Here is a 25282-nt window from a genome sequence, read left to right as displayed (position 1 = left end):
TTTAGGGAGTAGACAGACTGCCACTAGAGAAAGCTCTGGATAACCTCACTTTAAAGCTGGTTTGTCCAAATAATCTTACACTAAGCTTTCCCTTGCTGGTTAGTATAAATGTCTAAAGCACTGGGAAGAGGCATAAATAAGGAAGTGATATTTAACCAATAAGACATGACACACAAATAATTTCTGGACCACTAATGAACGTCTCAGGTGTATTGTAAAGCATGGGGCCAAAGGTCTAGATTGTCTTATCTTTCTCATAAAACAGGACTCATGAAAAATGTGGGAGGAGAACATCAGGAAGAGTCATATTCCTTTGTTTCCAGATGGATGCCATGGTTAAAATACATCTCACAGCCAAGATGAGAGCTGTATTTTTGGTCAAAGACTAATTAATTTCTACAATAGGAAAGCTGACTGTATTTTAGGTTACGTTTTAATGTAAAGATTTGCCCTTCACCAGTCACTAAATTAATTTATAATCTATACACTCTGGCACAGGAATTTGAAAGCTTTGCCCTCTCAATTCACCAACAAATCAGGGAGCAACCTAAACTATTTGGAGAGACCGCTGTGGGAATTAGGAGTTGACAGTCTTTCAAAAGCTGTGCTGAATTTCTTGGGATAACAAGGAGCAGGAAGATGCCAGTCCCCAATAGCAGAACTTTGTAGAAGCATTGTAGCATTTTGAATAACAATACAGTCACTATCTCTTTTTCTCAGTAGTCATCTGTCACTGGGTTTTGTGAGCTGCTTTTTTGTTCTTGTATTTCCCCAAGAGTGTGTCCCCTCTACACGCTCACCTACTGCAGGCACAACTTCCACACCTCCCGTGGAGTTAAAGCACAAAGGCAGAGTGTTTGCATTACAGCAGCTTGCAGCTTCAACATTGCAATCAAAATCTAAAGAGACCTTAAACTCGCCTCCAGTTTCCAAAACCTCAGGCAGCTTGACTCTTATTTTAGTGGTGCAAATGAACAGTAAGTGCAGGGAGAAATAAATAAATAAATAAATAAATTTGTCCTTTTATTGGAGCAACATAATAGTTTTCCCATCTCAATATCCATATTACAAAGAAACTATACTACGCAATTTTTATTTACCACGCTACTATGGGTAGTGATTAGATATAGCTCACAATCAGAATTATCAATTTGCTTTAAAAAAAAAAATAATAATTACAGCTTATACTAAATTTTATCACTGAAAAAGTAGAAACCTTTACATATAATTCAGTCCTTAGAGCATCCAAATTCCTGAGATGCTCTGTTAGTCAGAGCACTACCATGTACATTTTATATAGAAGGTAATTTCATTTGGCAGCAATAATGTTTAATTTCTGGTAAGTGACTTGTTTCTCCTAACTGTGTAGCAGTAAAAAGCTGTGAGAAAACTCTCAAAGTAAAAAATATTCTTATATGTTTTTCTTTAGCTTCAGATACAACAAAATACCCAAAGGATTTTATCAGACACTTTAATCTCAATATTGATTAGGGGAGATGAAGGAATTTGTTGAACTTGTTGGTTTTTAATTGATTTTCTACAACATGGACATTATGACTCCCCATTTGTTGGCTGTCACAGATACTGATCAACAAAGGAATACTTAGGTGTAATGAACCAACCTCCACAGGCACAGGGAAAAAGCCACAAAGTTAGCCTCAGTCCTCAGACAATTCTCAGGGTAACCTGTAAGCACTGTTAAATAGCTGACTGAAAGGAAAGGTGGATAATCCTTATGCTGATCTCTTTGTAGGTAGGAAGCCTCACATACACATTCCAGAAGAGCAGAAAACAAAAAAAGTCACATTTCCTTCAATTTCCCACTGAAGCAATAGTTTGCTACTAACCAGTAACTCAGTTTCACACGAAATAATGCAAGTATCTTGGAGATTATCACACTGGTAAAGCAGCTTGGAAAAATGTTACATTCATCAGAGATTTCTTCACCTACTAAATCAATATTTCATATTTCTAAACATTTGCTGGTCTTCAAAGCAACAAAATAGTTAAAAGTGCAGTGCTGGAACAAGGCTGGACTGAAAAATTTCCCAGCACATCTCCCAGCAGTGGTCTGTGGGGATTTGTAGCACACCATGATGTCACAGCCAGCAGCTGTAGAGAGGGAGCTCTGCTGAAAGGCCACTGACAGCACACGAGGCACACTGGGGAAAAGGCTTTTTCTGACTTCCTTGCTAATCCTCCTCCTCACAGCTGACAGCCCTGACACCTCAGACAAGGCTGAAAATTAACTGTCCTTATAAAAGGAATGAACAAGGGTCTCGTAAAGCTGAACAGGCTTTGAGCTTATGAATTCTGCTGGCTGGCAACCCATCTTTGAGTAAGGGTCCCAAGAACTTCTCTTAAAACAGCTTTTCTAAGAGCCTGTGTCCTTTTTCTGAATTTTTCAACAGAGGTTACAGGTCTTTTGTTTCCTATTCTCATGAAACAAGTCATCTGCTAAACAGCTCAGGTCTTAAAATGCCTGAAAGCAGAGTGAACACACACATTTTTTCTTCTAAAAGCCTCAACTCATTTTAGGATCATTTTAATTAGGATTGAATTTTCCTGTTTTGATAAAGGACAAAATATTTTCAATCAGTGTTCATAGAATGAAAGTAACTGCATCATTGCCAGAGCCTTTTAGAATAAAAAAAGGCAGAAACAGCAGAAGTCTGGGTAGACAAGTGACCTCATAAGAAGGGTTGCTGGTGAGTATTCTGCCACAGAACAGAAGCTACACATATTTTATAAGAAATGTGTTTTTAAAAATTGCCTGGAAATTGTTCTGGATGTACCAGAAGGCAGAAGAATCAGGGTGCTGGCTAATGAACCATGGAATTACAAAAGGTGAAAATGAAAGAAGCAAGTCAGGTTAATATGAATTGAGCAGTATCTGTACAGAGTTACCATTTTTCTGACATTTTTCTCACTGTTTTAAATGTCTGAACCTAGTGGGTTCCTACGTCTTCCCTTGAGATTCAGTTCCACTGTCTAATAAAACTTCCTGTCAGGAAATTTCTCTTTTCTCAACAGCAATACATTATTCCATGTTATAAGCTCTTCTTCTGCAAGAAGATAAATTATTCTTAATTTTTAATGTTTATCCTTCACAAAAAGTTATTAACCATTATGTTCCTAACTCTGTCAGTCAGCCAAGCTTTAAATACACAGATCCCATAAATCAGATATAATGCTAGATTTTTTTTCCTGCAGTCCCTGAAATTACATTTCATCAATTAATGCTGAGATTCCCATACGAGGGGGAAGGTAAGCAGGTGGCTTGTCGACTACTTTTCCCTCAAATAATATTATTTGTTCCTTAAGCAAAAATTGGTGTTTGGCTAGGAAAAAAAAAAGAAAAAAAAAATCCACAGATGCTCTATAAGAATTCTGGTTTCTCAATTCTGCTTTATACCTAAGAAATATTCAGCTTCCTCCTAGTTTATAGCAGTAATTAAATTACAATGGCCCTTCCACTGGATGACATAAATAGCAATTGCCTGCTAGCATTTCAGTCTTTAGTCCTTCTGAGCCTTCCTGCTGTTGCTGGCATAACTGGAATACCAATACCTGTAGCATGTTGCCTGGGTGTACACTGCAGAAACACTCAAAACAACGATTATTACTGTACTAAGTGTATGTGCAAGTCTTGGCAGGGGCTAAAAATCCAGCACACAAACACAGGCTTAAAGGAAAATCCTTCAGAACTGATCCACCACCGCAAGTGAAGTTTCATGGGACTAGATCTCTGTATTTTTGTATCTTCTTTCCAGTATTCATTCAAACCTATAGTCAAATCACATTCTATCATAATATTTAAGTGCTCAGTTCCTCACATAATTTGGGCCCGGACTGAGATAGATCAAGTTGAAGCAGCAAATAAAAAAACGTGTTCAATTTGCAAAGCAATTTTTCTTCACCAGTTTCATTAATATCTTTCAAAGAAACCAATAAATACCTTGGTTTTTTATATTTTTCTTCTCATATATCTAGTGATAGTCAAGACAAAGTATGAGGGGGGAAAAACACCAGCAAAACTGTATGCATTTATTGCTCAGTAATAGCCACAAGAAGACCAATAGACAAAAATTTGGAATAAGTTTGACCCAGCTGGAAGGGGAGAGATCTTTGCTCTAGAGGCCAGGTGCATTACACCCTGGCTGTGGGATTTTTTTTTAAATACTGTAAACAGGATACTCAACCATCAGTATTTTTGAGTGTGACTCTTTCTATGACTGTTTTCCAAATCTTTACCTTATTTCCCAGTAGACTTACAGTATTACATGCAATTTCATGTTGTATATAGGACTATGGAAGTAATGCAAGTAAAAGTATCATTGCAATTACCTAAAAAAGGGTTATGAGTAGGAGCAGCAATGAGAAATGTAATGGGTTCCTTCACCTGCCATGAAAACTAACTTGACTCTGCCTAAACACCTTCAGGGTCAAAAGGCTCTGCAGTTTCAGTCAGTTCCCACAATGAAGAAGAAAACACAAAGGACGCTGCTTGCATTAAGTCAAAACAACAGTGAATTTGCAGTTGAAATCTTAAGCAACGACAAAAGATGTTAGAAAAGTTTGGTCACCTTTACAAGAGAAATCTGTGTACAGACTTAAAATGAAGAGGATTTAACAGAAGTTTATTTAAAGGTCTTTTTCTGACAACACCATTGCCTCAAATATATACTTTTCTTTTTCTTCACTCTTCTATCTCAGAGATTTCACTAATTTCACTACTTTAGTAGGACACAAACACATTCTAATTTACATTTAGTTAACATTAACTTTCTTGCTAGTTGGGAGCATTTATGCAGTAGAGAGGAAACAGCATATGCAAGCATCTGAACAGTTTCCAGTTCTTTTACCTTCTGTACTTCATGCTCTTTCTATATGAACACATATTTAAATATCAACTTACCTTCTGCACTTCCTGCACTCTCTGCACACACTTATATATCAATTTTTTACAATTAATAAGCTCTAGTTTAAAGCCCTCATGTCATTAGAAAAGCCAAATTATTGCAGCAATAGCTAGAGCCGATTTGGATTAGGTGAATTTAGAATAAACTAATTTTAATGATGGGTGAAAATGCCTCACAGTCTGAATACATATTATCTAGAAATGTCCACATGTGTGATGGAGAAATGCACACGATGATATAAATACATTTAAAGTTTTATGTTCAACCTTTAACCGAATGTGGGAGAAAATGTGCCATTATTGTTACTTTTAATGGCTAGGATTGTTTGCTTACCAGATTACATGTACATGATGAAACTGTGAAAATCGGCAGTGCAATACCAAGGCCATGTTTACTACATTTCTTCAACAGATCTGTAGGGACCCATTCCTTGCCCTGTCCCTGGGAGAGCTCAGCCCAAGGCTGAATGCTGGCCATCCTACTGCTGCACCCCCAGAAGCAAGGCAAGACTGGCAGCCAGAAAGGGTTCACAAACTTACAGGACAGACACAGCCAAATTTCTCCTTCTCAGGACGAGTAAGCTCATTGCTGTTGTTGGCTATTAGTGAACCAGTGACTACCACCCCCTCTTTAAATAAGAACACTCTCACAGGAGTTATCTCAAGACAAATGTCTGAAGTGCAAAGCAAGGGCCAGAAAAATAACTCTAACCACACTTAACCCTAAATCCAATAGTAATTAAGACCTAAGTCTGGGTTTTTTTCCTTCTTCTTGACATAGTCTATTGACCAATACTCATCTTCATGGCTCACTGAAAGCACTCAGCAGGCTGCTGAGTAAAGCTGGAAGTCCATTCTTTGCTTCCAGTCCTGCAGCATTGAAATTGTCATTGTACACAGTTAAGTTATTCGTTGTTATTTTTTGCTTTGGAGAACACAATACAAAGCCCCTGCTCCAAGCCCCATTGTACTTTCTGGATTTGTATTCATTTGACATTATGCCACTTTGGAATCAGGCTTTACCTTCATAAATATCAGAAAGCACTGCTGAAGAAGTAATGCATGTCAAGTGGCCTGCAATCCTTGAACAAAGCAGACCTTGCTCTCCCCATCATCATTATTCACCAGACATGGCAGAATGAAAGGCTGAAAGGATCAAAGAGCAGAACACCAGCAGTATCTACTAATAATTGACAGTGTAAGCAACACCCCTAATCAAGGCCAAAATACAGGACATCATAAAGGACAGACATTCAGATTCTCTGGCTTAGCTAACACCATTTAAACTGGGACTAGTTGAACAAAATGAAAGAAGGTACTTTAAATATAAGGAAAGTTTTAAGCAAAAGCAAAATTGCACCTGATAAAATTAAACATAAATCTAAACATGAATTGATTACAGCTAATATCAGTCTCTACTGAAATTTTCTGATCCTTCTTATATAGTAGATAACTGTTACTCATACATAGAAATATATAGTTTGAGCAAATTAATACTGCCTTTTAATTTTACATTTTAGATTTTTGCATTCCTTTATGTTTCCTTTAAGTACAACAGGACAAAGCAGTAGTTCTCGTCTCCCAAAAAAAGCTGGAAGAAAATGAAAGAAATCCACTGATACTGTCCTAAATAGTCAAAGAAAAGGGTTGAGAGAAAAAGCTCTGGCTGCTGTCCCAATCAGTACTGACTTTCATAACCTCTTTTTCTAGAACTTGTGTGCTTGTCATTACTACCATTTCTACAAAAGCAAAATCTCACTGCATCTTACTTTTCAATTACTTTATACCCTAAGACAAAAATTCGTTTACTTTCATTGTAGTCAGTATTCATTGCTTATAATGCTAAACAAAGAAAACAGCTGAGTGACCAGAACCATCTGATAATAAATAGTAAAAGTTGGGCAACCATGAAAAATTTCTTGTTCTCTTTTTCCAAGAAACAAGCAGTCATTTAGATATACTAACATTCTTTGAACTTGACCCAGAAATTTCAGCTCTAGTGCAGAAATAATTTCGTTTTACCAGCTCATTGAAGCACTGACTTCTACACCTGAGGTGCCAAGGTTTCCCAGTAATGGGAGCTAGGCTGGCTGGTTACACAGTTTGAACCTTGTTCTTCTTGCCTACCAGCCAATACACAAAGGTTAACAAAAACCTGTATATACTGAGTAAAGCCTTTAACCACACAAAACCAGCCACATTTTGGAGTAAACCTGAATAATACAGTCCATTTTCCATGCCTACAGCCAGTGTTCCCCAAATCAGTTCTAACAACTGCAAAGCACTTGCAGATATAATTTAAGAATTTTTACTAAATAAAGTACAGTGGGTTAGTTTGTTGTTCTGAAAAGCACCTCAAAAGAATTTCAGATGAATGAACAAAGGAAAAATATTCCATGGTCAGAGCTTCAACAGTATTCGGGTACTTAACTATTTTGAACAAATAAAATATAATCAAAGTTGCAAATATCTGAAGTCTTTAGACTACTATTTTTCACAGCCAGGGACAATAGACAGAAAATCTGTCATTTTCATGGCTGACCTGAAGACTTTGTAGGAAGCCGTGTTTACATTCTCAAACTTAGTTGAGACTGATAACAGTTTATAATTATTCTATGCAAGACAGTGGAAGATACTCTGATACAAAAAAAACCCTGTAAAACAGAAAACAATGAAAAATGGTTAGACAAAAGCCAAACTGCCTGTTTCAAATGAACCCGGCAGAAATGCTTTGACCTGATAGCAACAGGAAGTATAAAACCTCAAGGACTGTCTTACAATTAAATATTTAGAATGATAAATGAATTATCATAATAAACACTTAGCATTCAGGTAGAAAATGACTAAGAAAACCACTTTTTCCCATTTGTGGTTTTTTGAAAGAAGGTCAGCTTCTCTTTCAATCTAAGGCAAAACTCATTCTTTATATAATTCATTATCCATTGACAAAGAGGTTGATTGCATCAGGAATAAATGTGACCCATTTCCTTCAGCATCCCTTCAACTCCTTTGCTTTTTTATTCATAATACAACAAAATAGTTTTCTAAACAGAAAAATGGAAGCATTAGTGTTACAGTTTTACTAATTAGGGATCTATTTCAAATGAAAGGATTGTCACAAAAGTACATGTCTCTGAGTAAACATCACAGCATTATTAACACAAATATTTTTGTGTTTCCACTTCTTCAATCAGATCAGTGAAATCAAAGACAATTTAATCCCTTTCCTTATAATTCTAAGGCTATCCAAATAACTGATGTATAATCAGTGTCAATTGTAGCAGTTAACATAATATCTTCTAATTACTTTCCTGACAGGACTTAGCCAAATGAATTCCTACTATTCTGTGTTTTCTGTCAGACTGTAGTTCACTATAAAATACTACTTTACTTTGCATTATTATATCTAAAGCTTTTTATGCAATTTAGAGAAAACTATATTCTACATGACAGCAGCTTTATATCATATGAAACAGAAGGAAGCATACCTCCCCTGTTCAGTTTTGTGGTTCCTGTACTATTTCCTTTGCAAAATAAGCAAACATGAGAAGTTAATTTTTTCATATTTTATAACTGTTCTCTTCGTGATAGCGTGCCTAGCACATCTGGTAAATTATGCAAGAAGTTTTACTACAACAACAACAACTTTTCTAAAAACTAGAGGCAAGATAAATCACATCTTGTAATGCTCACGGGCAGATCCATTCTACAACCAACTGCACTTCATGCAAGGTTGTGGTTGATGCTGTCACCTGCAACCTGCTGCTTCTCCTGCACAATTCATATATTTCCATCACCCCTTCACATCCTGGGTAACTTCTATGCAAATCAAACTAAATCAATTTCACTTGCCAAGCTCCAATCCTTAACCTATTTTGTTACATCATCATGTTGATATTTCAGTGGGAAAGAATTAAATAGAATAAGCAGCTTTGTTTGCCATTCATGTTACTACTTAATAGTAATACATTACTATTTCGTGCAATACCCAGCCTGATGATAAAAGAACCAGAAAAAATCCTTTGTTTTGTTATGTTTGATCTTCCACTCGAACTGAATTTAATTTAAAAGTATAATAAGCCAACAGAAAATATTTTTCCCTAATTGAGATGTACCATCTGCTCCAGTAATCAGCAAAACACATCTCAACTCATTTGGATGTTTGATGTGCTGTTTTTGTACAACTGACAACAGGAAATATGAACATGATTAGAATACAAAGTAATTTTTTGTCCTAACAATACTTGTTTTACACATGTACTCAGTGGGGCTCCTTCTGTGAAAACTAGTTGGTCCTCCTATTATTCTACCCTAAATAAATTTTTTAAGTATTTCATTCTGACAGAGTCTAAAATCGTAATTTTATCTGCTAGTCACTGATAAAAAATGAATTCAAATGCATTTTATACTGGGAAATATCTGAAACCAGTTATTTTTCACACATAATTGTCACACAGATATCTCTGCTGATGACTTACAAAAAACCTGCATCCTAAATTACCCCTCTGTAGTTTGAAACTTCTTCCAATTTTTATAAACTCAAATGCTATGATTCATTAAGATATTTCAAATCTGGAAGGGAATTTGATCTTTTGAAATGGGATTCACTCCGTGTACTAAACCAAATGTGGTTCAGAGGTGTGGGTTTGAGGTCCATACTATTTTAGCTTGTATTAGCCTGTCAATATTGAGAGTATTTTGGTGCAGGTAGAGCACAGGACTCGTTCCAGAAAGATGCCTGCACCCTGGGAAGTGTGTTAGTTGTAAGAGGAGTTTACAGAACAACCTGCATTTAAGGTAGACAGGACTTCTGTACCAGAGAATCATTTTAAAACTTAAGGCAAACCAACAGAAAAAAATAACATTAAAGCAACTGTACCCAAAGAATTCTTCCTTTGTAGAAGGATTAACCTGCAGTGAATCAATGACATTTTGGCTTAATCCCCTTGTGCACCTCTTACAAGAACAGGATTCTGTCTTGTAGGATGAGGATAAGACAGAGATACTTAAATGTCATACAAAGAGAGTTTTCCCTTTGATGTTGTATGAGCTACACATGGACCTTCCTCTTAATTCAGGACCACCATCGATCAAGACAATCAATAGGGATTTTCTGGTTTGTAAGACAGTTATAAACCTTAGGGCTGCTTTCTCTGGGAAATAGATGTTTTAGTTCAATTGATTCACTTCATTATTTGAACAAGTTTGAGTGTAAAGTTCTGATTGTGAATGGAGTTTCACGTCATGTAAGATTGTTCCATATTTACACTGAGAAAGGTTTTGGGTTTGTACAGTTGGTTTTCATGTACTAAACATGAAAGAAGAACCAAAGGCAGACACTATTTCTAAGGCCAAAAAGTGAATGAAAAATTTTGAAGCACCACAAAAGCTATAGAATGACAAAATTAATGTTTTAATTCTTCTATAAAAAAGATAATCAAGAGAAAGTTAAAAAGTTGTGTACACATTTCCTTTTTCTCATGTTTTAGGATCTGTGCAAAGGAAGTACAACTTCAGAGCTCTGGTGCCTTTAAATTTAAATTATCATAATTATAATTATGGGGGGTTGTTTTAGGTAGGAGATAGAAAAAATGAATAAGTCTTCAAGAGGAAGAAAGATGGTGTGAGGAGGCTTGAAGAGGTGCACGAAGGCTCATCTATTCCTGTAATATCTTAGCATCTTTCAGTAATAATAATTCTCAGTACTGTATTTTTCATCTCAGAGCTCAAATCTCATTGAAATATTCCATCCATTTTAGATGCAATAAAAGTACTAAAAGCCAAGATGTTTAGGAGCAGGGCTCAAAAGAGAATCAAGTGATTCCGTTATCCCACTGAGTAGTCCACCAAATTATTCCTATTAACATTAATCAAGTGTACTTAGTTGCTAAGATAACAACTGGTATGAGTCAAACACTTTTCAGCTCAAGTGATAGATTTCAGAGGTTTTGTATCTTAACTGACAACACTGCTGCAAAATTCAACATTCACCAAGATCCTTTGTTTCCATTCCATTTTAGTTTTGTTTGTTTCATCTTTTTGTTTCATCTTTCATCTTTTCAATCTTGCAGTGAGGATATACTAAAATTTCAGATTTCTGTAAATTGTCTCTTTTGTCTGGTATTATTTAGCTATGAACACTTAGTATTTTGTATTGAATCAAATTCTTAACTTCAGCTATACAATGACAAAAAAAAAAAAAACCCAAGCAAATGATGTTTGCTGTATTTCAGTGTTTTTCATATGTTTGAAAAAATTCATCCCATCCTTGGCAAGGTTTTCACAAACTCCAAGTTCCAATGCAAACAAAGGCATACAAATAAACCTGTATCAGAAGGAATAATTTTATTTCTCAATTTTCTACTCTACTTGAAAGAAAGGAAAGATTCTTCCTATTAACTAGATGTTTATATGGAAATCAACAACAACAACAAATTAATTAGAAAACAAATAGCTGATATTTTGACCTCTTCTGTCTTTTCATCAATGAAACTAATAGTGTGCTGGCTGTGCATAAAGGCTTGCACCTTGTCATCACATTAGATATTTGATTTTTCTTAAAACAAGGCTATTAATTTTCTACCACCATTGAGGTAATTCTTTTAGAGAGAATAAAACAGCCTAATCTCCTTCCTAGTTATGCAGTTCAAAATGCCCATAGATTATGAAAATATTTATCTCACACTTTTTGATCTGCTGTTCTCAGTCTGGATTCTTTCAACTTTTATCCATGGGAAGAAAGACTTAAATGAATATTTTGTTTCACTTTATATATGGTCTTATGTCATAGAAGGCTCTCATATGAAAAAGCACATTTTCTCAGTCAATAAGGCTGGGCAAAGGAAGAGTCAGAAGAGAAAGAGAGAGGTAAAATAATGATGTCTCATGAATGAACTGCAGCTTTAAAATTTCTGTGCAAGCATGGAAACCTAACCATACAACACACAATAATCCCAATTCTACACTTATGTAGGTTATATGAGTCTAAATAATGGATGTGAGTTAAACTGTACAAAAACATCACATCTTCCATAATTTTCCTATTAATCTTTACATATAAATAACTAACAAGCAGGCTGCAAATCTGCTGTGCTCACAATATGTTGAGTTCTCAGCTGTCTCCCCAGAGAATATGTGAATGCAGGCTATGTAAAAGTCATTGTCACCCACAGGGAGGTGAGTGCTAGCCTTCTTTTCAGCATTTCAGGGTCCTACCTTGGGGCCTATTAGCAAGAAGGCACACTGCTTTATTATTTGAAAAGCTGTTCACTTTGATTTATGGCCTTGTATTAGCCTCCTCATCTTGAGATATTAGACAATCATACTTTGCCATGGACAATCTGAGGTGAGGAAAACACAGAGCATTCATCTTCTCTTGCCATCCAGGATACTTCTTTTCATCTATTGTTTTTTCCTCTGGCATATCATTTCCTTGTAATCAATTTAAATTGAAAACTTTAATGAATTTCCCTGAGCATTACACAGTCTTTTCTCCTACTCTGAGGGGTTTTCTGCAAAGAAATTTTAACCCCAAAGCCTTTTAAAGTTTACAGTATTTTCCCTACCAAAAAAGCATACAAGTTTCATTTGTGATTATGAAAGGATTTCAGAAAATTACCAATTAAGCAGACCCCAAATAGCCAGTAAAAATATCTCCTCATTTTAAGTTCATGGTTTAACCCCAATTAGCAAAAAAGCACCACGTAGCCACTTGCTCACTCCCCCTTTCCAGGCAGGGGAATGGGGACTAGAATTGGAAAAAGGTAATACCTGTGAGCTTAGAATTGTTGAAAATTTGAAATAAGATATAATAATAATAATAACAACAATAACAATAATTAAAAAATTAAAAATAATAATGGAGAGACAGAGAGAAATAAAACCCAGGAAGGACAAGTGATGCACAATACAACTGGTGATCACCAGGTGACCAGTGCTCAATCCTTCCCCAAGTACTGATTTGCAGCTCCAGGCCAAGTCCCCCAGTTTGCATACTGGGCATGACACTCCGTGGTGTGGAATATCCCTTTGAACTGTTCAGGACAGCTCTTCTGCCTTTCCTCCCTTCCCAGCTTCCTGTGCACCTCCTCACTGGCAGAGCAGCGAAAACTGAAAAGTCCCTGGCATAAACACTGCTAAGGCACTACTAAAACAGTGTATTAACATTATTCTCAGTTAATTCAAAACACAGCATAGGAAGTACCAGCTGTATCAGCTACCAGGAAGAAAATTAATCCTATCCCAGCCAAACCAGGACAGTATCCACCCCTTATTCCTACCATTTATGACATGCCTAGGTCTCACATTTTGCAATGCATCCCAGTTAGCCACCATCATTGTTCTTGGTCCTTTGATAGACACACACACACACACATATAATACATATATATATAGGTATCATTCCCTGAGGCTATGCACCATTCCTGTGAGAATCTGTGGAGCTAATTTACTCCATGACTTTGGGATCCACCTGTTATAACAGTTATTCTGGGCAGAAAAATTGGTATGGTTTTGGGTTGCTGTGTCATGAAGCCAGTTCTGGTCCCATCACTGCTGGGCTTGTCCCATTCATTTTTCAATAATCTGGGTGATATAGCTATAGGATGCTACAGCATCCTTGACATTGCCTATAGCCACCATAGAAGTGATTATATACAGTGTTACATAGCAATTAACATAATACAATTTATTTCATTAGCTAGCCTTACCTAAAATCCAACCGCCTCTAGGTACTCATCAGTCTTCCCCATCTCCACCTAAGCTAACAAACAACTACATGCAAAATCCATGCAGAATGAAAACAGATACTGACATTTGGAAGCACTATGCCACAAAGCAACTGCACGCCTTAGGCAGAGTCTGCTGCAGGTCATTTGAAATGATAAACCAAAAGGTCACAGAGGATATAATAACTGATCTTTACCACTGCCTTTCTGAAGGATGGATCACCTGAGGACACACACAAAATTGTTCAAGAGCATAAGTGGAGTCACAGCAACACAAACTCAATGAAAAAGTGATGTTGGAATACAAAAGTATGAAGACATTATAGGAGTCTTTATGAAGCCTTGGAAACAAAAGAGTTTGGCTTTGCTCTGTAGGGGGTAGACAGGCATGGCATAATCTTTTGTCTTTTTACCCTTAAAGTACAACAGGCTTTTCACTGGGAACCCTAATGTATTTCTTCATACCAGGAGAAGAATAGGAGGGGTAAAAAAAGCTAGTATTTATAGATTTAAAAATGAATAAATAAATAATCAAAAACAAACAAACAAACAAACAACTCACCCCTACCTCACTTCCATAAAAGGCCAAGGACTTTTTTCTTGTCCTCCCATTCACAAAGAAGAAAAACAAAACAACAAAAACAATCTGTTAGAGAGACAGACCCCAACTCAAGTGTTTTGTGATGAAAATCTTTCCCCAAAACAGTAGGAAAGCTGTGCTGGGCTGCTTGCCTTGAGGCAGAGCATCTGATTGAACTGAGGATTCCCATTGCCACATGAGTGTCCTAATACCAGGCCACCAATAACTCCAAAGTGCTCTTGTTTATTTTCAACAAAAATTTCTCTGCTGACACCTCAGAAACTTCTCCAACAGTATCTGAAGGAAAGTATCCATTTTTCCAAAAAGTTTACATTTCAAGCACTTAACCACACTAACTCTGCATGGGATCAGGTCTTAGGTTCTTGCATGTAAAATGCCTGAGCTGAATTCAGAGCAAAAGAGGGAAATAATACTGAGCATTCAAGTGTCCTACAGGTTCAAGTACCACTGACTCAGAAAACCAGGGCATTTCAAACCTAAAATCTGAGTCAAATACCAGTAGTATTTAAGTCTAAAAGTACCACTGATGCTTTTGAAATTATACTTCTGCTTTTTACCCTTACTTTTGCCAGTTATACCAAACAGCATAGAATCATGTAGCACACCTTCAAGCTGTGTTAAGCAGCATCACATGAAGCTGTCAAATTTACTCCAAAGACCAAAAAAGCTACACCAAAAGAGTGTGAAAATTTAACTGGCTGATTGATAAGGTTTCTATTTGCATTATTTTTTTGGATTCTGATATACATGTAATAAATGCCTTGGTGAAATGGTTAAACCAGAAAAAATTGTCAGCAATCCTGTGAGTACATTATTTTTGGAAACAAGGCTAAAACTCCTAATCTCTGCAGTCATTTTGAGACTGCCATTTCTCATCAGCCAAAAGGTGCCATGTAAATTGTGCCATTATAGATATCCTTACGTCATCATAAATTTTTCTGCAGGCAGAGACAGATAAAGAGATTACTTTTGAGATATGTTCTTCTGTTCACACTGAATCATTCCCACTGAAGTCTCAGATACAGAAATAGCCTCTCTCTTGTCCTGTCTGTTAACCCTTTGAACTTGTTTGAAATGTCTGTGCATTGAAAAGCCTTGAGATGGCTGTCTTGCTGAAATCACGTAGTTAGAGCTGGGAATTTGAGAGGAGGAAGTGTGGATAATGTGTTTACACAAAACAGTCCCAGCTGACAAACATGGTAGTGAATCCAAGTTAACAAAAAAAATTTTTAGAAGTTTATATTTTCTAGTTGAAAAACCTTTAAAAACCCCAACCTGTAAAACTTAAATAAATTTCAAACATTTTGATGATTCATTTTGCTTCAGTGAACTTGGAAAACTGAGTTGCTTTGGGGTATCTTTGTAGTTTAAAAATAAGGTACTTCGGTCCTGGCTCAAGTGAAATAGTTCATTAACCAAAGACTGAACAAAACAAAAATAGGGAAAAAAATCTGTTTACTCTGGTTTTATGTTCATGACATACCTGAACTATTCAGCTACCAGCTGGAGGAACATCAGGCAGCCACCCTGCCTGGGAAACAGCAATGGTCAGGAGGGATGATGTGCTGGACTGGAACCCAGTGGCTGCCAATTAGAAAAAACACAACACACATTATCAGAAAAGTACAGTTGAAGAGGTCCATCTGGGCACTTTATAATCCCTTCACATATACATCAATATTTAAAACATTGTCTTCTTTCATGCGAATCAGCAGGAAAATCTGTTTTAGCCAGGCTACAGACAGTCTGAGAAAGCAGCAATTAAAATCTGTTATCCACATCCTATCACTTTCACTTCAGGGACTTCTCTTCCTCCCACTCTCCACAAAACTAACAGCCATGCAAGGTTTTGCCTTTATGATTGAACACTGCAGGGAGCAAAGAGCAGACTGTCAGTTGTCAGTATTATCACAGAATGGTTGGGTTGGAAAGAACCTCTGGAGGTCATCTGGTCCGAGGCCCCTCTAAAGCAGGATCAGCTAGAGCAGCTTGCACAGGATCATATCCAGGCAGATTTTTAATATCTCCAGAGAAGGACATTTCAGAATCTCTCTGGGCAGTCCCTTCCAGTCAGTCCCAAAATAAAGCAGATTTTCCTCAGATTCAGATAGAATTTCCCATGTTTCATTTTGTGCCCTTTGCCCTTTGGCAAGTTGCTGGTCTCCACTGACAAGTGTCTGTCCCCATCCTCCTGATGATCACTCTTAAGATAGTAAGATATAACGGCTCCAGTTAGATCAGGGTTATGGATTGAGGGTATAGTTTCATAATTTCATGTTGGGACAGTTCCAAGCTCGCATACACACAGGCACACAGCATAGTACTCAAAGTTATGGGGATGAATAGAAACCTACAGAAACTCAATCCTCTCTCACTGTCACCTTGGCCTCATGAGGCTGCCAAAGACATTCAGGACACATCATTTTGATACTTCACTCAGCAATGTGTGTAGAGGCTCTAAGGACACCATTCAGAGGATGAACAGCAAGAGCAGACCCAGGGCAGTGAGCCCATGGCAGTGCAAACCATCACAAAGCACGTGGAGAAGACTGCTGATGACCACACAGCTAACCTTGAATTTACAGCTGAAGCCAAAGGACAGCTGGGTTTAATCATGTCTGTGTGTGGGTCCAGCACCCAGGCTAAGATCCCACTGCCCCAGCCCAGAGAGCTGTTGACACAGTGCTGTACCTGAAGTGATACACAAGTGTGTTCCTGAGAGACCACAGTCACTTTAGCAAAGAGCTGCTCTGGCATTAAGTGGAAATGAGTTTGCGCCTTAGCAGGCAGTCAAGAGATGAACCCATGCCCATATAAAATACTACCCTGCCTAACGTCCCAGAACTCTGCAGAGCTGGCTGATTTCTGGCCCCTCAGAAATATTCTTTTAAAAGAACACCAAAAACCTGCTGAGCTGGTTTAATGTGTCCAATTTAACAAACTTTTAGAAAATCAATAATGAATTTCTGAAGAATTTTAGTTAATGTTTGCAAGCTTCTTCATCTGAATACTTTCCTACTAATACAATAAGCACAGTTCCAAAGGGAAAAAAATATAGGTTATTGATCCAAGTGCTTTGAGACATAACTGATTAGTAACAGAAGACAGAAAGAAATATTACCCTTTGGTCCAGTGCAGAGTAATTAAGGATATTAATCAAGTCCAGGTTTTCTTGTGCAGATTCTTGCCTTTGCTATGAATAGTAGCCTGGGATTCAAAAGGGTAATTAATACCATAGCTAGCATAGGAATAACTACATAGTATATGTAAAAATACAGCCATCGATTATCAAATTCTGGTAGGGTCAGTCATTTAATTTTCTTTTAAAAAACCCTATTTATCTTTTGAAGGTAAATTGTCAGCACTGGAAATGACAATTGTAAAAAGCAAAGGATGTTGGTGGCTAACAGCATGTCTACAGATAAACACAAATTGCTAGGAAGTTTTTGACACATTTCACATCTTAACAGTAAACCAGTGTCACACAGAAATCAGAGACGAAAGGACACTTCCCATCCCAAAATATTGTCTCCTCAGAAAAAGAAGTAAACACCGGAAACCACATGAGGCTTCTCAGAGGAAAAGAAAGAAAAAAGAAAGAAAAAAATAAAGAAAAAAATCACAGGAGGTGGTAGGGAATAAAAGCAGCTCACAGACTCTGGAAGAAGATCCCCAGCAAACCAAAAAGGATAAAGCTATATTTTTTTTGGCCCAGCTTTGTTCCTGTGTTCCCAAAACTTCACAGAAATTGCATCATGGAGAAAGGCTTTCTTAGCAACTCTCCTCAAATGCCTGGAAATTATTCAAACCTCAATACATCCTGGTGCTTATCACTTCCCTACCTGCAAATACACACCTCTTGATAAATCTTTAGTGCATAAGTGCTACCATCATTTTCAAACTAGCTTCCTAGACTTTAGAGTGCATACGGTGTTACATATGCGAATCTAAGGATTAATCACAGGCTTCATCCCCTTAAGTGTTGGGCTTCATCCAGGCTGTGTTGTCCACTTTGAAAGTATTCCCATCAGTACATTACTGCCATTTATTCCTAACACACTCTTACACTTCTGTTGTGCAAGCATAAAGGGGACAAAGATGGATGAGGATGATCTTTCAGAGCATTCTGCTTTAGAGTTCTTCCCCATACTGAACTCTGTGTGCATAAAGCACAGAGTACTAATGTCATGGTTATCTGATTAGTCAAGAAATATTACTCATAACAAATAACCCAGACATCCCCTGTTCTTTTATTTGAAGGTTTTCCTTCAAGTATTCATGCATTTTCTTATGCAGAAAACCCCCTACAGATTTTACCTGGAATATTAAATGAGGTTTCTGTATGAAAAGACATACCAGTGTTTTGGGACAAAAGAAATTAAAATGCCATTATCATTTGCACATAATTTTGTTGTTCCTGTACAAGATACCAGATATTTCAGACACAATTGATAAACTGAAATATATGCAGGTAGCTCCAGTTTCTCTGCATGTGATCTGTGACAAGCTGACCTCTGATCTCCATCATCCATTTCCCAGGACTTGTCAAGCAGAGTCCTGCAAGCCAGGGGAGCAGGTGACCTGCTGGCAGCACCTGTTGGACTCCTCTTGCATCTGGCCCTTGTGCAAATCTCTGCACAGGATCCCAGGTAGATGGATGATATGCAGCCAGCTGTAGTCTCAACTATATTTAGGTTTTATCTTATCTTGCCCAGTCAAAGATAAATGGAGAAATACTCCTTTATCCACACGACCCCAGTATAGTCTAATTTTAAATGAAACAGAACAAAAAAGACCAGAAACTATAGAGGCAAAATCCCCCTGTTCTACAGTCTGAACACCCTTAGTGTTCTCTTCCCTGGAGATCGTTCCAATGACGATTTAAATTTCCCACTCTCATCAGATAAAGAAAGTCAAGAAACTTCTTCAGAAAATGACTCCAGTTTAACAAAGATCTTTACTCCACACTTTCCCTGTTACTAGCTAACTTCAGAAAAAATTTCACAATACTATTTCCACTTGGCTAAGTTTTGGACTCCCAATTAGTCTACTGATAAATATTTATTTTAGTCATGTGTCTAAAATCTGCTGATACTCTGTATTATAGCAGATCACTTTCTTGTACAGGATGAAGTTGGATTCTTCTGTGGAGTTCTTTTAACTGGAACTATGCAGAAATGACAGTGATAAATATATCAAGAGTATAGAGCTCATACACTGTAGATGGATCTGGGTTTAATACACAATGTATTCTGAAAAGCTATAAAATAAATTCTCATAGGTCTGTCATTTACACACACTGTGGAAACAGAATCATTCTACATATTTTTTTCTTCCCCTAAAGAAGAAAGTGCATCTGAGTAGTAAAATGAGCATTGAAAACATCACGATCAACCAGTATGCCTTAAGGCATTGATTCTGCAGTATACATATTCAAAATAAGGAAACGAGTAATCCAGATAAATTACAGCTTAAGACTAACTCCCATTACATTATGAAATTCCTGTTACAATGTGCTGGGTGTCATTATTTTAGCATTTATTTTGGGAACTGGATAGTCAACAGTGTCCCTGTTGGGAAAATGCTCAGGAGGAAAGGACTAAAACTGACACATGTTTTTTCTGGTTTATCAAGCTTCTTTTTAACCAAATTCAGGAACCTGAGAAGAATATAAGGGTCTCGTGCCATACCAGTGCCATAAAATTTAACACAGTATTTGGCATTCTTACCTCATTTATGTACTTTCCTATTCACTGGCAGGTTTTCACTAGCTCTCCTTAATATAATTTATTTTCAGAGGTCTCACTTTGCTTTAAGCCTACATAAAAACAGTGGCTCTTTGGCACTGAACTGGTAGAAAAATGCGTCTATCTAACAGACTAGCATTCACCAGGGGTTCAGAACTTCATTGAGCCAAAGTATTCTAAATGACTAATCTCACCCTGATTTTCCCCAGTGGCAGCTAATGCCTGTGCATCAGGTACTGGCCAGCTGGCAGCTTACTATTCTAGGACACACTAAAGTACAGATGACCATAGAAACAGAATTAGGGGGGAAATGGAGCCCGTCTGAAACTGCAGGGCATGGACCTCTACTTACCCAAGCGCCACACAGCAAACTCTACAAGAGAGGAAATTAGTATTCCAAGTCTACAGAGGCCATATACCCCAACTGGTTATTGTACAAATGAATTCCAACCATGGAAGTCCTGAACCCTGGAAAAAATGTGCAACATCCTTAATTTCCCAAGGTAAGCCTAATTCAGTTGGTGCTCTAAATGACATTAATAGCATGGGAATATTAGAAGCAAGAACTTGAACTGTGCTGGAAATTCATAATCATGCCAGACAACACTTTGACTGTCTTTAACAGTACCTAGTTACACAACTTTTCAAACTGATAACAATCCTGGCCAAAAGTATGCTCTCAGCTTCGACTTACTACAACCTACTCATTTGTGCATAACTGCTATGAGGCCATTAGCCTCCTGTTTATGACCAAAGCTCTGTGGTTTATATCTTACCCTACTTATGTTTGCTCATTTCCCTTTCATAAAAAGAGCTGCTTTGTCTTGTCTGAACTACAGAGCAAAACAGCAAACAAAAGAAATGATTCAGTAGATACGTGAATCACTAGCATTAGCAATACTATATATATTGGTTTTCCAAAACAGTTCCAATGCCTAAAGCCTTTGCCAAGGGACAGCAGAAATAATACACCATAACTGTTGTTTTTGAAAGTCTCCAGATCTGATTATTGGCACTAAAATATCACCATATTTTACTAAACTGAATTAGTGAGCTATTCCTGCTGGAAGCAGCAAAGTGCTAATAGTTTCTTGTTACAACAGTCACCACACTAAATGCCTGGGCTTTCACAGACCTGCTAGGCTGCTGGTAAATCCTGCCCACTGTCCCCTGAAGCATATGACAATTCACAAAGGGAAAGTGCTGATTATGAATTTACCTAAAAGAATATTTAGCAAAATGCCAGGGTTTTAATAATATTAATATGTGTGATTAACTTTTCCATTCCTTTAAAATATCAGCATTGGAGACCCTCTGGTAAGCAGCAATATCTCAGTCATGATGTAAAGAAAAACAGTTTTAAGTTACTGTGAAAACAAAAACCAAAGCCACAGTTTACTGAAATGCAAAGGGATACATTTTCTTGGCAAGCCTGCCTACTAGATCAAAACCCCACAGTTCTGGACTCTAGAATGGTAATATTCCTGTGCCCAAAGAAACCTTATAGCAAAATTGATTTGACTTAAAGGAATAGATGAAAAATCACAGTCCTCATACACAAGGAAAATTGTTGCCTAGACCTACATGTTTAGTGTGTTTCCACTGTACCAGTTGAATAATGTTGGATTTCTCAGTAAAACTTCCTTGCCCTTCATGGCAGGCCTCACCAAAGCATGAAAAAAATTTAAATGAATACTCTAACAAAATACATTATTTTTCCAGGTTCAGGAGACACCATCATAATACTTCCCTAAATCCTTTTGAATGCAAATCTGCATTTTGCTTGGTTTTAACTTCATCATTATAGATCAATACACAAAGTTAAACTTGATTGTGTTGAACCATCTCCACAGCATAAAGCAGTCTAAGAATGAACTACAGATAGATAAGAACATACTTTTACTAACAATTATCTTTGAGATGTTATTTTTACCTCTTCACGTCACATTGAAACCAAGATAATTCAAATTTTCAGAAAAGAATGTGAGATTGACTCCAGCCCCCAAGTAAAGGTCAAGGCAATTATATAAAATGAACTTTACAAAATCAATATTAATCCAACAAAAATAGTCTGTTAAATACTCCCAGCAAACTTAATTCACATCTCCTTCGAACAGCATAAGATTTAAATAGGACAAGTATAAAAACTTTTATTCACTCCTGCACCAACTTTGCTCTTTACCATTTCAGCTCATTTCTACTCATATTCCATTTACTGATGAGCAACATCATTTGTAAGACATGATTAAGCAATTCAGTTATATTGAATACCATTCTCCTTTCCAAAACTTTGAGTACAATGAACATGAACCAAAAATAATTGAAACCAGTTAAGATAAAATAAAAATTATTTTAAAATAAAATCCCACATACTACACTGGCTGCATTACTATTTGCCTTTGTTAAAAACTGTCAGTAGTTATTCACTTATTCTTATTTGAAATGTTTACAGCAAATAAAACTATACCTGTTTAATGGCTAACAACTAGTTTTGCTGCTTCTTTGTGTTTACTTTTACTGGTAGTAGTACAGCTTTGTACCATAGTTCTTACCTCAGCTTACAGAAAAATGTCTCATTTATAGCTATATATGTTTCATAAATCATTCCATCCCTGGAGAGAGATGAAGGAACAAAGAGCATGTAAGGGAAACTTATGGGAAGAGGATATGGCATATTATGCAGGGTTTATGGTTTCATCTGGCACTGCCAGCCAGGCATCCAGACAGAGCATGAAGGTGGTGAGGAATACAGTGCTTCAGAAGAAGCACTAATAGAATCATGACAAATGGTTTTCTACCTCCCTCTTATCACCTGGGGAAAAAGAAAAAAGAAAAAAAAAAAAGAAAGAAAAAAAAAGAAAACAGGGAAAAAAGAAAAAAGAAAAAGGAAAAAAAAAAAGAAAGAAAAAAAAAGAAAAAAGAAAAAAAAAAAGGAAAGGAAAGGAAAGACGAGAAAAAACCGCCTTGGAAACAACATCACTAAAGCAGTGAATACAGAGTAATGCATTGTGTATAAAGGACTGATTTGGGCTTCCTGCATGGAATTGAATTTACAATTCTTACACCATGTGGGTCAGCCTGCCTCCTGTTCTTTTTCTCACAGATGTTGTGATGGATATGGCAAGCAAATATGATCCAGCTCACAAATCTTATGCCACTCTTAAGTCTGGTCCTGGTGGACATCCAGTTCCTCCTCATTCAGCCAAAAAAGCACATTCCCCTGCCATGCCACAGTCACTGAGGAGATAAGGATTTCCTGGCAAGCCATCAGGTCACCTGTAAATGCCTTTGAGTCAGAGCAGCTCAGGCAGATAGACATGCCAGGCAGAAACGATGGCACAGAGCTTCACGGGCTCTGTGCCAAATGTAAATAAGCCTGTAGCATAGCCTTGACCAGCCTGGAAATGTTCAAATCACTGGCAGTACAAGCCTCCACAGACCACCCTACATTAAAGGCAGAGGTACAGCAGCCTGATCTGTGCCTGGAAGCACTACAGCACAAAAGCAATTGATCTTGCTAAAGAGCTGCTTCCAGCCTGGAACACCGTGGTGACACAAACGCCGTAGTACCAGCACAGCGAGGGAAGCCTCTGTGCATGTTGCCCTCCATGACCTAATATGTGTTCATAGCTCTGATGAAGGGGGTTCCAGGCATTTCTGTAGGGCTCTTCCATCCCCACCTTCATCAGCTCTTTGCCATCCTGAGTACAGCACACAGATGCAGTATCCTCACATCTACAGCAAGGAGGCTGAGGTTCCAGCACCTCCTTGTTCTCAAGTTCCAGGACCTCCTACAGAAGCTGGCAGGTACTAAGGGTACGACCATCAGTAAAATCTGTCTATCTGCTGTGGGCAGCTGCTGGATGAACTCAGTGCTGAAGCACACAGGACAATCCCAGCACTCATACATGAAACGTATCTGTCACCAGTGCAATATTAACTACAGGTGAGCACGCCTGAGGTCACCCCAGGACAGATGGGGTCTCATGAACAGAGAGTACCAGACCTAGATCTTCCCTTCTATCTCACTTTATTCCCCAGGGACTTTGGAGGCAAACATAACCATAGATTCCCTCAGAAGCTTGCATTTGGCAATTCGTATAGAAATTAAGTAGGAAAATAAACCTAAGGCAATCTGAAATATCAGGCAATATACTTTAAAGGTGTGTTGGCATCTAGCTAAGTCAGTTGGGAAAAAAAAGGAGCTAATCACATAATACCTTGCATTGGATAAAAACTGATCCAGCAGATAATATAGATACACGTAGATTCTGCATAATTGCTCAGGAAGACAGAGCCAGAATACTGTGAGCTCCTTCCTTTGACATTACCAGTGAAAGGGCACTACAGAGCCCAAGGAATGTCCTCCTAACTTTGTGGCATAACATCCTATGGAAATTGCCCTAGAATTTACCAGCTAAAATTCAGTCAGTTCAGTGTGCATGAGTGGTTTGCCTCACAACATGGTTATCCATCCACCAGCCTTAATTTATACGACTGCCATAAGAATCTGCGGTTTCATCGCTAGGAGTAAAGACAGAAGCTTTCAATGCATATGCTACAGGGCATATGCTGATCATGGGCTGGTGTCAAGAAAGAACATACCCTCCTTGCACACTATTATACAATTACAGGTAAATGTATTACAGGGATTTATATCTTCATTTGAAGCATCTGGTATAAATCAACATTACAGGCAGGATACAAGATTAGAAGGGTCATTGGGTCTTTCCTGATACAGCAAATAATTTGCTCTGTATCAAGCAAAGCATTTTTTTTTCCTTCCCTAATTCCAGTAACTCCATTCAACAGCTTCAATTTCCCTCGAATTGCTTTCTTGCAGCCTCCTTACTGTGTCAATCACAAAGCAGAAGCTAATCATCCAAAAATGTCTTTTCCACTTCCCCAAACATCTACTAGATATGATTCAGGCACAGAGATTAAAAAGCTAAACTCAGCAACTTGCTCTGACTCTCCCCATTGCATTCCTGTCACCAAGGGGGTAATTTTTTTGCTTCAAATACAAAAAAACATTCATAATGGAGTTTATTTAGACCTTCTTGCTTTAAGTAAGCAAGTTTTTAATCTATCACATACATTCCTGTAATGTAGGTTTGATGTTAATGGGTTGTAAAGTGGGTAATAATTTTCTAACTGACCTCTTCAATCAGATTAGATCATATTATTGACCATGCTGTTTGTTTTATAACCACAATCATATTGTGGAAGAACATCTCTTGCAAGTAGCACATTTGTAAGTGCCCATTAAGGCAAAGGATGACAGGTC

Source organism: Prinia subflava, chromosome 9 (assembly GCF_021018805.1).
Source record: "Prinia subflava isolate CZ2003 ecotype Zambia chromosome 9, Cam_Psub_1.2, whole genome shotgun sequence".
Lineage (NCBI taxonomy): Eukaryota > Metazoa > Chordata > Aves > Passeriformes > Cisticolidae > Prinia > Prinia subflava.
The sequence above is the reverse complement of the archived record's forward strand: the minus strand, read 5'-3'. Positions refer to the sequence as shown.